This window comes from Eschrichtius robustus, chromosome Y, assembly GCF_028021215.1.
Source record: "Eschrichtius robustus isolate mEscRob2 chromosome Y, mEscRob2.pri, whole genome shotgun sequence".
Classification (NCBI taxonomy): domain Eukaryota; kingdom Metazoa; phylum Chordata; class Mammalia; order Artiodactyla; family Eschrichtiidae; genus Eschrichtius; species Eschrichtius robustus.
The window spans coordinates 2,633,077-2,648,199 of NC_090846.1; the positions used below are offsets into that span (position 1 = coordinate 2,633,077).

Below are 15,123 nucleotides of genomic sequence, written 5' to 3' on the forward strand. Positions count from 1 at the left end.
CACAGGTGAAATACTGAAACCATTTCCTTTAAGATCAGGAAAAAGACAACTTTGCCAACTGTTACTCATATTACTTAACCAGGTTTTGGACGTTTTACCCACAGCCATCAGAGAAGAAAAAGAAATTAAAAGCATCCAAGTTGGAAGATAAGAAATAATTCTGTCACTCTTTACAGATGACGTTATAGTATACATAGAGAATTCTAAAGACACTACCAGAAAACTACCAGACCTAATCAATGAATTTGGTACAGTGACAGGATACAAAGTTAATGCACAAAATCTCTTGCATTACTATGCACTAATGATGAAAATCCGAAAGAGAAATTAAGGAAACACTCTCATTTACCATTGCTACAAAAAGAATAACATACTTGAGAGTAAACTTACCAAAGAGACAAATTACATGTGTGAATAAAACCATGACACACTGATGAAAGAAATTAAAGGTGACACAAAGAGATGGAGACATATACCATGTTTTTGGACTGGTAGAAACAACATTGCAAAAATGACTATGCTACACAAAGCAATCTAGAGTTCATTGCAATCCCTATCGAACTACTAATGGCATTTGTCACAGAACTATAACAAAATAGTTCACCATTTGTGTGGAAACACAAAAGAGCCTGAAGTGTCAAAGTTATCTTGAGAAAGAAAAACAGAGCTGCAGGAATCAGGTTCCCTGACTTCAGACTATAAAAAAAAATCTATAATAATAAAGATGGTATGCTACTTGCACACAAACAGAAGTGTACATCAATGAAACAGGACAGTAAGCCACGGACAAACCCACACTCCTTTATATTTGATAAAGGAGGCAAGAGTATACAATGGAGAAATATAGCCTCTTCAATAATGGTTCTGGGGAAACTGCACAGCTACATGTAAAAGAATGAAATTACAACACTTCTTAACTCCATACACAAAAATAAACTGCAAATCGATTAAAGACCTAAATGAAAGGCCAGACACGTTAAAACTCTTAGAAGAAAACAAAGGCAGAACACTCTGTGACGTAAATCACACAAAGACCTTTTGGGACCCCCCTCATAGAGAACTGGAAAGAAAAACAGAAAGAAACAAATGGGACCTAGTGAAACTGAAAAGCTTTTGCACAGAAAAGGAAATGAAAATCAGGATGAAAAGACAACCCTCAGAATGGGAGAAAATATTTGTAAATGAAGCAACTGACAAAGGATTAATCTCCATTGAGCTCATGCCACTCAATATCAGAAAAACAAACAACCCAATCCAAAATAGGACAGAAGACCGAAAAAGATATTTCTCCAAAACATATATACTCTTTGCCAACAAACACATGAAACAATGCTCAACATCACTAATCATTAGAGAAATGCAGATCAAAACAACAATGGGGGAGGAACTTGAAGATGACGGAAGAGTGAGATGCGGAGATCACTTTCCTCCCCCACAGATTCATCAGAAATAAATCTGCAGGAAGAACCACTCCTAGAGAACCGCCACTGAAGGCTGGCCAAAGACCTCACACCTCCCAAAGGGCAAGAAACACCCCACGTACCTGGGTAGGGGAAAAGAGGAAAGAAATAACAGAGACAAGAGACTAGGGACGGGACTTGCAACAGTGGGATGCAGCTGTGAAGGAGGAAAGGTTTCCACACACTAGAAAGCCCCTTCGCAGGCGGACACTGTGTGTAACGGAGTTGGGAAGCTTCGGAGCCAAGGAGGAGAGCCCAGCAACCGGGGTGCGGAGGGCAGAGTGGACAGATTCCCGCACAGAGGAGCGAGGCCGACCAGAACTCACCAGCCTGAGAGGCTTGTCTGTTCACCTGCCGGGGAAGGCGGGGGTTGGAGGCTGAGGCTGCGGTTTCAGCCAGATGCCACGGTGAGGACTGGGGCTGGCGGCATGAACACAGCCTGAAGGGTGCTAGTGCGCCACGGCTAGCTCAGAGGGAGTCCTGGAAAAGTCCTGCAACTGCGTAAGAGAAAAGAGAATTTTTCTTCCCAACTTGTTTCCTGGTGCGTGAGGAGAGGGTATTAAGAGCGCCGCCTAATGGAGCTCCAGAGATGGGCGTGAGGTGCGGCTATCAGCGCGGACCCCAGAGACTGGCATGAGACGTAAGGCTGCTGCTGCCGCCACCAAGAAGCCTGTGAGCAAAGACAGGCCACTATCGACAGTGCCCCTCCCGGGGGCTTCTGCAGCCCGCCACTCAGAGGGTCCCGTGATCCAGGGACAACTTCCCTGGGAGGATGCACGGTGCGCCTCAGGCTGCTGCAAAGTCACGATGCGTTAAACCGCTACAGGCTGACTCCTATTCCGTACTCCTCACTCCCCCGGACTGAGGGAGGCACAGCCCCCAATGAGCTTCTCCTTTAACCCTGTCCTGTCTGAGGAAAGAACAGAGGCCCTCAAGCGACCTACACAAAGAGGCGGATCCAAATCCAAAGCTGAAGCCCGGGAGCTGTGCGAACAAAGAAGAGAAAAGGAAATGTGTCTCAGCAGCCTCAGGAAGAGCGGGTTAAATCCCCACTTTCAACCTGAAGGAACCTGCATCTGTGGATTACCTGAGTACACAATGAATCATCCCAAAATTGAGCTGGTGGCCTTTGGGAGCAAAGATATATTTTATTCCCACTTTTTCTCTTTTTTTGAGTGTCTATGGGTATGCACCTGTTTCTGATTTTGTCTGTAAAGCTTAGCTTTAACCATTTGTACTAGGTTTCTGTCCATCTGTTTTCTTATTTTTACCTTCAAAATATTTTCTTAAAAATTATTTTTTATTTTAATACCTTTATTTTATTTTATTTGACATAACTGTGTGTTCGTTTATCTTCTGTCTTTGTTTCTTTCTCTTTTTAGTCCCTTTTATTCTGAGCCATGTGAATGAAAGTCTCTTGCTGCTCCAATCAGGTGTCAGTGCTGCGCCCCTGAGGTGGGAGAGCCAACCTCAGGACACTGGTCCACAGGAGACCTTACATCTCCATGTAATATCAAACGGAGCAAATCTCCCAGAGATTTCCATCTCAACGCCAAGATCCATCTTCACTCAATGACCAGCAAGCTACAGTGCTGGAAACTGTATGCCAAACAACGAGTAAGCCAGGAACACAGCCTCATCCATTACCAGAGAGGATGCCTAAAATCGCAGTAAGGCCACAGACACCCAACCACACACCACCAGACGTGGAACTGCACAGCAGAAAGACAAGATCCAGCTTCATCCACCAGAACACAGGCACAACTCCCCTCCACCAAGAAGCCTACACAACCCACTGAACAACTTAGCCACCTGGGACAGTCACCAAAAACAAAGATAACTATGAAGCTGCAGCCTGTGAAATGGAGACACCAAGCAGTGAATTAAGCAAAAAGAGGGGAGAGAAAAACACACAGCAGATGAAGGAGCAACTTAAACACACCAGACCTAACAAATGAAGAGGAAATAGGCAGTCTACCTGAAAAATTATGCAGAATAATGAGAGAAAAGATGATCCAAAACCTTGGCAATAGGATAGAGAAAATACAAGAAACTTTTCACAAGGACCTAGAAGAACTGAAGGGCAAACGTACAATAATGAAGAAAACAATCAATGAAATTAAAAATTCTCAGGCAGTGATCAATAGCAGAAACACTCTGGCAGAAGAATGTAAAAGTGACCTGGAAGATAATATAGTTTAACTAACTACTGCAGAGCAGTATGAAGAAATAAGAATGAAAAGATTGAGGACAGTCTCAGAGACCTCTGGAACAACATTAAAGGCACCAACATCCAAATCAGACGGGTCCCAGAAGAAGAAGAGGAAAAGAAAGGGACTGAGAAAATATTCAGAAAGATTACAGATGAAAACTTCTCTAATATGGGAAAGGAAAGAGTTAATCAAGTCCAGGAAGCTCAGAGAGTCCCAAACAGGAGAAATCCAAGGAGAAACACTCCAAGACACATATTCATCAAACTATCAAAAATGAAATACAAAGAAAAGGTATTAATAGCAGCAAGGGAAAAGCAACAAATACCACATTTGGGAATCCCCATACAGTTAACAGCTGATCTTTCAGCAGAAATTCTGCAAGACAGTAGGGAGTGGCAGGACATATTTCAAGTGATTAAAGGAAAAAACTTACCACCAATGTGACTGTACTCAGCAAGAGTCTCATTCAGATTGGACGGAGAAAGTAAAAACTTTACAGACACACCAAAGGTAGGAGAATTCAGCACCACCAAACCGTCTTTATCACAAATGATAAAGGAACTTCTCTAGGCAGGAAACACAAAGGAAATAAAAGACCTCCAATAACAAACCTAAAACAATTAAGTAAATGGTAACAGGAACATACACACGGATAATTACCTTAAATGTAAATGGATTCAATGCTCCAACCTACACACATAGACTGGATGAAGGGATCCAAAAACAAGACCATTAAATACGATGTCTAGGAGCGACCCACTTTAGACCTACGGACACATACAAACTGAAAGTGAGGGGATGGAAAAAGACATTCCAAGCAAAAGGAAATCAAAGGAAACCTGGAGTGCCAATTCTCATATCAAACGAAATAGACTTTAAGATAAAGACTATTGCAGGAAACCAAGAAGAACACTACTTACTGATGAAGGAATCAAACAAAGAAGATGATACAGCAATGCAAATCCTTACGAAGCCAACGTAGTAGCACTTCAATACATAAGACATATCCTAACAGCCATAAAAGGGGAAACTGACAGTAACACAAAAATAGTAGGGGACATTAACACCCCTCTTTCACCAATGGACTCATCACCCAAAATGAAAATAAACAAGGAAACATGGGCTTTAAATGACACATTGAACAAGAGGGACTTAAATGATATGTATATGACTTTCCTTTGCAAAACAACAAAAAAAAGGTTCTTCTCAAGTGCTCATGGAACATTCTCCAGGATATATCATATCTTGGGTCACACATAGAGCCTTAGTAAATGTAAGAAAACTGAAATAGTAGGAGGTATAATTTCCAACCACAGTGCCATGAAACTAGATATCAATGAAAGGAAAAAAAGAACTGTAAATAATAGAAACACATGGAAGCTCAACAAAACGCTGTTAAATAATCAAGCAATCACTGAAGAAAACAAAGATTAAATCAAAAACATCCCTGGAAAAAAATGACAATGCAAATACGACCACCCCAACCTATGGGATGCAGCAAAAGCAGTTCTAACAGGGAAGTTTAGAGCAATAAAATCCTCCATCAAGAAACAAGAAATCCCCCATATAAACAACCTAGCCTTACACCTAAAGCCATTAGAGAAAAAGGACAAACACCAAACAAACAAAAAAGGATTAGCAGAAGGAAAGAAATAAGAAAGTTCAGATCAGAAATAAATGAAAAAGAATGGAGAAAACACGAGCAAAGTTCGGTAAACCTAAAAGCTAGATATTTAAGAGGATGCATATAATGTATCCACCATTCGCCAGATTTATTTAGAAAAGAAATGGAGAAGATCCAAACCAACAGAATTAGAAATGAAAAAGGAGAAGTAACAACTGACAATGCAGAAATACAAAGGATCATGAGAGATTACTACAAACATCTTTTGCCAATTAAATGGACAACCTGGAAGAAATGGACAAATTCTTCGTAAAGCACAACCTTCTGAGACTGAACCAAGATAAAACAGAAGCTATATACAGACTATACGTAAGCACTGAAATTGAAATTGTGATTAAAATTTTCCAAAAAGCAAAAACCCAAGACCAGATGGCTTCACAGGCGATTACTATCACAACTTTGGCAAGAGCTAACACCTATCCTTCTCAGACTCTTCCAAAATATAACAGAGTGAGGGACACTCCCAAAATCATTAAACGAGGCCACAATCACTCTGATACCAAAAGCAGACAAAGTGTCAGATAAAAAATGAACACTACAGTCCAATATCACTGATGACCTAAAATGTCAGAATCTCAAAGAAAATACTAGAAAGTTGAATCCAACAGCACATTAAAGGGATAATACACCATGATCAAGTGTGCTTTATCCAAGGAAGGCAGGATTTATTGATATATGCAAATCAATCCTTATGATAAACCATACTAACAAATTGAAGGAGAAAAATCATATGATTATTTCTATAAATGCAGAAAAATCTTTTGGAAACATTCAAAAATAGTTTAGGATAACTCTCTCCAGAAAGTACACATAGAGTGAATGTACCTCAACATAATAAAGGCCATATATGACAGACCCACAGCCAACTTTGTTCTCACATGTGAAATACTGAAACCATTTCCTTTAAGATCAGGAAAAAGACAACTTTGCCAACTGTTACTCATATTACTTAACCAGGTTTTGGACGTTTTACCCACAGCCATCAGAGAAGAAAAAGAAATTAAAAGCATCCAAGTTGGAAGATAAGAAATAATTCTGTCACTCTTTACAGATGACGTTATAGTATACATAGAGAATTCTAAAGACACTACCAGAAAACTACCAGACCTAATCAATGAATTTGGTACAGTGACAGGATACAAAGTTAATGCACAAAATCTCTTGCATTACTATGCACTAATGATGAAAATCCGAAAGAGAAATTAAGGAAACACTCTCATTTACCATTGCTACAAAAAGAATAACATACTTGAGAGTAAACTTACCAAAGAGACAAATTACATGTGTGAATAAAACCATGACACACTGATGAAAGAAATTAAAGGTGACACAAAGAGATGGAGACATATACCATGTTTTTGGACTGGTAGAAACAACATTGCAAAAATGACTATGCTACACAAAGCAATCTAGAGTTCATTGCAATCCCTATCGAACTACTAATGGCATTTGTCACAGAACTATAACAAAATAGTTCACCATTTGTGTGGAAACACAAAAGAGCCTGAAGTGTCAAAGTTATCTTGAGAAAGAAAAACAGAGCTGCAGGAATCAGGTTCCCTGACTTCAGACTATAAAAAAAAATCTATAATAATAAAGATGGTATGCTACTTGCACACAAACAGAAGTGTACATCAATGAAACAGGACAGTAAGCCACGGACAAACCCACACTCCTTTATATTTGATAAAGGAGGCAAGAGTATACAATGGAGAAATATAGCCTCTTCAATAATGGTTCTGGGGAAACTGCACAGCTACATGTAAAAGAATGAAATTACAACACTTCTTAACTCCATACACAAAAATAAACTGCAAATCGATTAAAGACCTAAATGAAAGGCCAGACACGTTAAAACTCTTAGAAGAAAACAAAGGCAGAACACTCTGTGACGTAAATCACACAAAGACCTTTTGGGACCCCCCTCATAGAGAACTGGAAAGAAAAACAGAAAGAAACAAATGGGACCTAGTGAAACTGAAAAGCTTTTGCACAGAAAAGGAAATGAAAATCAGGATGAAAAGACAACCCTCAGAATGGGAGAAAATATTTGTAAATGAAGCAACTGACAAAGGATTAATCTCCATTGAGCTCATGCCACTCAATATCAGAAAAACAAACAACCCAATCCAAAATAGGACAGAAGACCGAAAAAGATATTTCTCCAAAGCATATATACTCTTTGCCAACAAACACATGAAACAATGCTCAACATCACTAATCAGTAGAGAAATGCAAATCAAAACTGAATTGAGGGAGGTGCTTCAAGATGGCCAAAGAGTAAGATACAGAGATCACCTTCCTCCCCACAGATACATCAGAAATACATCTGCAGGAGGAACTGCTCCTATAGAACACCACTGAACTCTGGCAGAAAACCTCAGACCTCCCAAAAGGCAAGAAATTCCCCATGTACCTGGGTAGGGCAAAAGAAAAAGAAACCACAGAGACAAAAGTATAGGGACGTGACCTGTAGCAGTGGAATGGTGCTGTGAAGGAGCAAAGGTTTTCCCACAATAGGAAGCCCCTTCACAGGCAGAGACTGCATGTTATGGATGGGGGAAGCTTCAGTGCCACAGAGGAGAGCCCAGCAAATGGGGTGCAGAAGGTAAAGTGGACAGATTTCTGCACAGAGGAGCATTGCCGACCAGAACTCTCCAGCCTAAGAGGCTTGTCTTCTCACCCGCTGGGGTGACGGGGGATGGGAGTTGGGGCTGTAGGTTCAGCTGGATCCCATGCTGAGGACTGAGACTGGCACCATGAACAGAGTCTGAAGGGGGCTAGTTTGCCATGGCCAGTTGAGAGGGAGACCGGGAAAAGTCCTGAAACTGCCTAAGAGGAAAGAGACTTTTTCATCCCTCTTTGTTTACTGGTGCGCAAGGAGAGGGGACTAAGAGCGCCACTTAAAGGAGCTCCAGAGACGGGGGCAAGCCACTGCTTTCACTGCGGACCAAAGAGACTGGCATGAGACGCTAAGGCTGCTGCTGCTGCCACCAAGAAGCCTGTGAGCAAAGACAGGTCACTATCCACACCGCCCCTCCTGGGGGCCTGTGCAGCCCGCCACTGATAGGGTCCCGCGATCCAGGGACAACTCTCCTGAGAGGATGCATGGTGCACCTCAGGCCGCTGCAAATTCATGCTGGGCTCTACCGCTGCAGGCTGGCCCCACATCCGTCCTTCTTCCTCCCCCAGGCATAAGTGAGCCAGAGCCCCCGAATCAGCTGCTCCTTTAACCACGTCCTGTATGAGAAAAAAACAGAGGCCCTGAGGAAACCTACACGAAGAGGAGGGTCCAAATTCAAAGCTGAGCGCTGGGAGCTGTGTGAACAAAAAAGAGAAAGGGAAATCTCTCCCATAGCCAGAGAAAAAATGGATTAAATCTGCACATTCAACGTGAAGTACCCTGCTTCGGTGGAACACGTGAATACACAATGAATCATCCCAAAATTGAGAAGGTGGACTTTGGGAGCAAAAATATATTATTTTTTCCACTTTTTCTCTTTCTGTGAGTGTGTATGTGTATGCTTTGTTTGTGACTTTGTCTGTATAGTTCAGCTTTCACCATTTGTGCTAGGGTTCTGTCAGTGTGTTTTGTTTTTTTTTTTTACATTTAAAATTGTTTTATAATTATTTTTTATTTTAATAACTTTATTTTATTTTATTTCACTTTATTTTGTTTAGTTTTATCCACTTTCTTTTTTCTTTCTCTTTTTTCTACCTCTTCTTCTGAGCCATGTGGATGGAAGTCTCTTGGTGCTCCAGCCAGGAGTCACTGCTGTGCCTCTGAGGTGGGAGAGCCAACTTCAGGACACTGGTCAACAGGAGACCTGACAGCTCCACATAATATCAAATGGAGAAAATCTCCCAGAGATTTCCATCTCAAGGCCAATACCCACCTTCATCCAATGACCAGCGAGCTACAGTGCCAGACACCGTATACCAAACAATGAGCAACACAGGAACACAGCCCCATCCATTATCAGAGAGGATGCCTAAAATCATAGTAAGGCCAAAGACACCCAAAAACACAGCACCAGGCGTGGAACTGCCCAGAAGAAAGACAAGATTCAGCCTCATCCACCAGAACAAAGGCACAACTCCCCTCCACCAAGAAGCCTACACAACCCACTGAACAAACTTAGCCACTGGGGACACACACCAAAAACAACGTTAACTAAGAACCTTCAGCCTGTGAAATGGAGACCCCAAGTATGGTAAGTTAAGCAAGATGAGGAGATAGAAAATCGTACAGCAGATGAAGGAGCAAGGTCAAAACACACCAGACCTAACAAATGAAGAGGAAATAGGCAGTCTACCTGAAAATATATTCAGAGTAATGATAGTAAAGATGATCCAATGTCTTGGAAATAAGACAGAGAATATACAAGAAACGTTTCACAAGGAACTAGAAGAACTAAAGAGCAAATGAACAATAATGAAGAACACAATAAATAAAATTAAAAATTTTCTAGAAGGGATCATTAGCAGAATAAAAGAGGCAGAAGAACTGACAAGTGACCTTGAAGATAACATAGTTCAAATAACTAGTTCAGAGCCGAATAAAGAAAAAAGAATGAAAAGAACTGAGGACAGTCTCAGAGACCTCTGGGACAACATTAAATGCACCAACATTCGAATTATAGGGTTCCCAGAAGAAGAAGAGAAAAAGAAAGGCACTGAGAAAATATTCGAAAAGATTATAGTTGAAAACATCTCTAATATGGGCAAGGAAATAGTCAATCAAGTCCAGGAAGCACAGAGAGTCCCATACAGGATAAACCCAAGGATAAACTCGCCAAGACACATATTAATCAAACTATCAAAAATTAAATACAAAGAAAATATATTAAAAGCAGCAAGGGAAAAGCAACAAATACCATACAAGGGAATACCCATGAAGTTAACAGCTGATCATTCAGCAGAAATTCTGCAAGACAGTAGGGAGTGGCAGGACATACCTAAAGGGATTAAAGGCAAAAACTTACAAGAAATATTACTGCACTCAGCAAGAATCTCATTGAGATTTGATGGAGAAACTAAAAACTTTACAGACAAACAAGAGGTAAGAGAATTCAGCACCACCAAACCAGCTTTATTAGAAATGATAAAGGAACTTCTCTAGCCAGGAAACCAAAGGAAGGAAAAGACCTTCAATAACAAACTAAAAACAATTAACAAAATGGTAACAGGAACATACATATTGATAATTACCTTCTATGTAAATGGATTAAATGCTCCATCCAACACATATAGGCTGGCTGAAGGGATACAAAAACAAGACCGTTATTTATGCTGTCTAGAATAGACCCACTTTAGACCTAGGGACACATACAAACTGAAAGTCAGGGGATGGAAAAAGACTTTCCATGCAAATGGAAATCAAAGGAAACCTGAAGTAGCAATTCTCATATCAGACTAAATAGACTTTAAGATAAAGACTATTACAAGAAACAAAGAAGGACACTACATACTGATCAAGGGATCAAACCAAAAAGATGATATAGCAATTGCAAATACTTATGAACCCAACATAGGAGCACTTCAATACATAAGGTGTATCCTAATAACCATAAAAGGGGTAATTGAGAGTAACACAATAATAGTAGGGGACATTAACACCCCAGTTTCACCTACGGACTGATCATCTAAAATGAAAATAAATAAGAAAACATAAGCTTTAACTGACACATTGAAAAAGAGGGACTTAATTGATATTTATATGACATTCCTTTGCAAAACAACAGAAAACATTTTCTTCTCAAGTGCTTATGAAACATTCTCCAAGACAGATCTCATCTTGGGTCACAAATCCAGCCTCAGTAAATTTAAGAAAATTGAAATCATATCAAGCATCTTTTCTGACCACAACGTTATCAGATTAGAAATGAATTACAGGGAAGAAAACGTGAAAAGCACAAACACATGCAGGTTAAACAATACGTTACTAAATAACCAAGAGATCACTGAAGAAATCAAAGAGGAAAGCAAAATATACCTAGAGAAAAATGACAATGCAAACACAATGATCCCAAACCTATGGGATGCAGCAAAAGAGGTTCTAAGAGGGAAGTTTATAGTTCTACAAGCCTACCTAAAGGAACAAGGAAAATCTCAAGTAAACAATCTAACTTTACTCCTAAAGGAACTAGAGAATGAAGAACAAACAAAACCCAAAATTAGCAGAAGGAAAGAAATCATAAAGATCAGAGCGGAAATAAGTAGAAACAAAGAAGACAGTAGCAAAGATAAATAAAACAAAAAGCTGGTTCTTTGAGAAGAAAAACAAAATTGATAAGCCATTAGCCAGACTCATCAAGAAAAAGAGGGAGAGGACTCAAATCAATCAAATTAGAAATGAAAAAGGAGAAGTCACAGCAGACACCTCAGAAATACAAAGCATCCTAAGAGACTACCACAAGCAACTCTGTTCCAATAAAATGGATAACCTAGGAGAAATGAACAAATTATTAGAAAGGTATAACCTTCTATGACTGAAACAGGAAGAAAAAGAAAATATGAGCAGACCAATCACAAGTAATGAAATTGAAACTGTGATTTAAAATCTTCCAACAAACAAAATTCCAGGACCAGATGGCTTCACAGGTGAATTTTATCAAACATTTAGAGAAGAGCTAACACTCATCCTTCTCAAACTCTTCCAAAAAATTGCAGAAGAAGGAACATTCCCAAACTCATTCTATGAGGCCACCATCACCCTGATACCAAACCCAGACAAAGATACTACAAAAAAGAAACTTACAGACCAATATCACTGATGAATATAGATGCAAATTCCTCAACAAAATACTAGCAAACAGAATGCAACAACACATTAAAAAGATCATACTTCACGATCAAGTGGGATTTATCCCTGGGATGCAAGGATTCTTCAATATACGCAAATCAATCAATGTAATACACCATATTAACAAATTGAAGAATAAAAACCATATGATCATCTCATTAGATGCAGAAAAACTTTTGACAATATTCAACACCGATTTATGATAAAAACTCTCCAGAAATTGGACATAGAGGGAAACTACCTCAACATAATAAAGGCCATATACAACAAACTCACAGCAAACATCATTCTGAAAGGTGAAAAACTGAAAACATTTCCTCTAAGATCAGGAACGAGCCAAGGATGTCCACTCTCACACTATTTTTCAACATAGTTTTGGAAGTCCTAGCCACAGCAATCAGAGAAGAAAAAGAAATGAAATGAATACAAATTGGAAAAGAAGAAGTAAAACTGTCACTGTTTACAGATGACATGATACTATACATAGAGAATCCTAAAAATGCCCACAGAAAACTACTAGTGGTAATCAATGAATTTGGTAAAGTTTCAGGATACAAAATTAATGCACAGAAATCTCTTGCATTCCTATACACTAAGGATGAAAAATCTGAAAGAGAAATTATGGAAAAACTCTCATTTACCATTGCAAGAAAAAGAATAAAATATCTAGGAATAAATCTACCTAGGGAGACAAAAGACCTGTATGCAGAAAACTGTAAGACACTGATGAAAGAAATTAAAGATGATACCAACAGATGGAGAGATATACCATGTTCTTGGATTGGAAGAATCAATATTGGGAAAATGACTATTCTACCCAAAGCAATCTACAGATTCAATGCAATCGCTAGTAAATTACAAATGGCATTTTTTACGGCACTAGAATAAATCATCTTAAAATTTGTGTGGAGACGCAAGAGACCCTGAATAGCCAAAGCAGTCTTGAGGGAAAAAAACGGAGCTGGAGGAATCAGACTCCCTGGCTTCAGACTATACTTCAAAGCTACAGTAATCAAGACAATATGGTACTGGCACAAAAACAAAAATATAGATCAATGGAACAAGATAGAAAGCCCAGAGATAAACCCACGCACCTATGGTCAACTAATCTATGAAAAAGGAGGCAAAGATATACAATGGAGAAAAGACAGTCTCTTCAATAACAGGTGCTGGGAAAACTGGACAGCTACATGTAAAGGAATGAAATTAGAACACTCCCTAACAACATATGCAAAAATAAACTTAAAATGGATTAGAGACCTAAATGTAATTTGGATACTATAAAACTCATAGAGGAAAACATAGGAAGAACACTCTTTGACATAAATCACAGCAAAATCTCTTTTGATCCACTGCCTAGAGTAATGGAAATAAAAACAAAAATAAACAAGTGGGACCTAATGAAACTTCAAAGCATTTGCACAGCAAAGGAAACCATAAACAAGACGAAAAGACAACCCTCAGAATGTGAGAAAATATTTGCAAATGAATCAACGGACAAAAGATTAATCTCCAAAATATATAAACAGCCCATTCAGCTCAATATTAAAGAAACAAAAAACCCAATCCAAAAATGGGCAGAAGACCTAAATAGACATTTCTCCAAAGAAGATATACAGATGACCAAGAAGCACATGAAAAGATGCTCAACATCACTAATTATTAGAGAAATGCAAATCAAAACTACAATGAGGTATCCCCTCACCCCAGTTAGAATGGGCATCATCAGAAAATCTACAAAGAACAAATGCTGGAGAGGATATGGAGAAAAGGAAACCCACTTGCACTGTTGGTGGGAATGTAAATTGATACAGCCACTATGGAGAACAATATGGAGGTTCCTTAAAAACCTAAAACTAGAATTGCCATATGATCCAACAATCCCACTACTGGGCATATACCCAGAGAAAGCCATAATTCAAAAAGACACATGCACCCCAATGTTCATTGCAGCACTATTTACAATAGCCAGGTCATGGAAGCAACCTAAATGCCCATTGACAGATGAATGGATAAAGAAGTTGTGGTACATATATACAATGGAATATTACTCAGCCATAAAAAGGAAGGAAATTGAGTCATTTGTTGAGACGTGGTAGGATCTAGAGACTGTCATACAGAGTGAATTAAGTCAGAAAGAGAAAAAAAATATATCGTATATTAATGCATGTATGTGGAACCTAGAAAAATGGTACAGATGAACCAGTTTTCAGGGCAGATGTTGAGACATAGATGTAGAGAACAAATGTATGGACACCAAGTGGGGAAAACCACGGTGGGTTGGGGATGGTGATGTGCTGAAGTGGGCGATTGGGATTGACATATATACACTGATGTGTATAAAATTGATGACTGATTTTTTAAAAAGTCTAGAAAAAAAAATGGTGGAGAGAGTGTGAAGAAAAGGGTACCCTCTTGCACTGTTAGTGGGAATGTAAATTGATACAGCCACTATGGAGTATATTATGGAGGTTCGTGAAAAACTAAAAATAGAGCTACCATATCACCCAGCAATCCCACTACTTGGCATATACCCTGAGAAAACCATAATTCAAAAAGAGTCATGTACCAAAATGTTCATTGCAGCTCAATTTACAATAGCCAGGACATGGAAACAGCCTAAGTGTCCATCGACAGATGGATGGATAAAGAAGATGTGACACATATATACATTGGAATATTACTCAGCCATAAAAGGAAATGAAATTGAGTTATTTGTAGTGAGATGGATTGACCTAGAATCTGTCATACAGAGTGAAGTAAATCAGAAAGAGAAATACAAATACGGTATGCTAACACATATATATGGAATATAAGAAAAAAAAAAGGTCATGAAGAACCTAGGGACAAGACAGGAATAAAGACACAGACCTACTAGAGAATGGACTTGAGAATATGGGGAGGAGGAAGGGTAAGCTGTGACAAAGTGAGAGGTGGCATTGACATATATACACTACCAAA

At 39.2% G+C, this 15,123-nt stretch overlaps 1 pseudogene; it reads right to left on the reverse strand.

Moving 5' to 3' along the window:
* Positions 1 to 8,297: 8,297 nt before the first annotated feature.
* LOC137757640 (uncharacterized) overlaps positions 8,298 to 15,123 on the reverse strand; it is a 92,777-nt pseudogene continuing 85,951 nt past the window's right edge.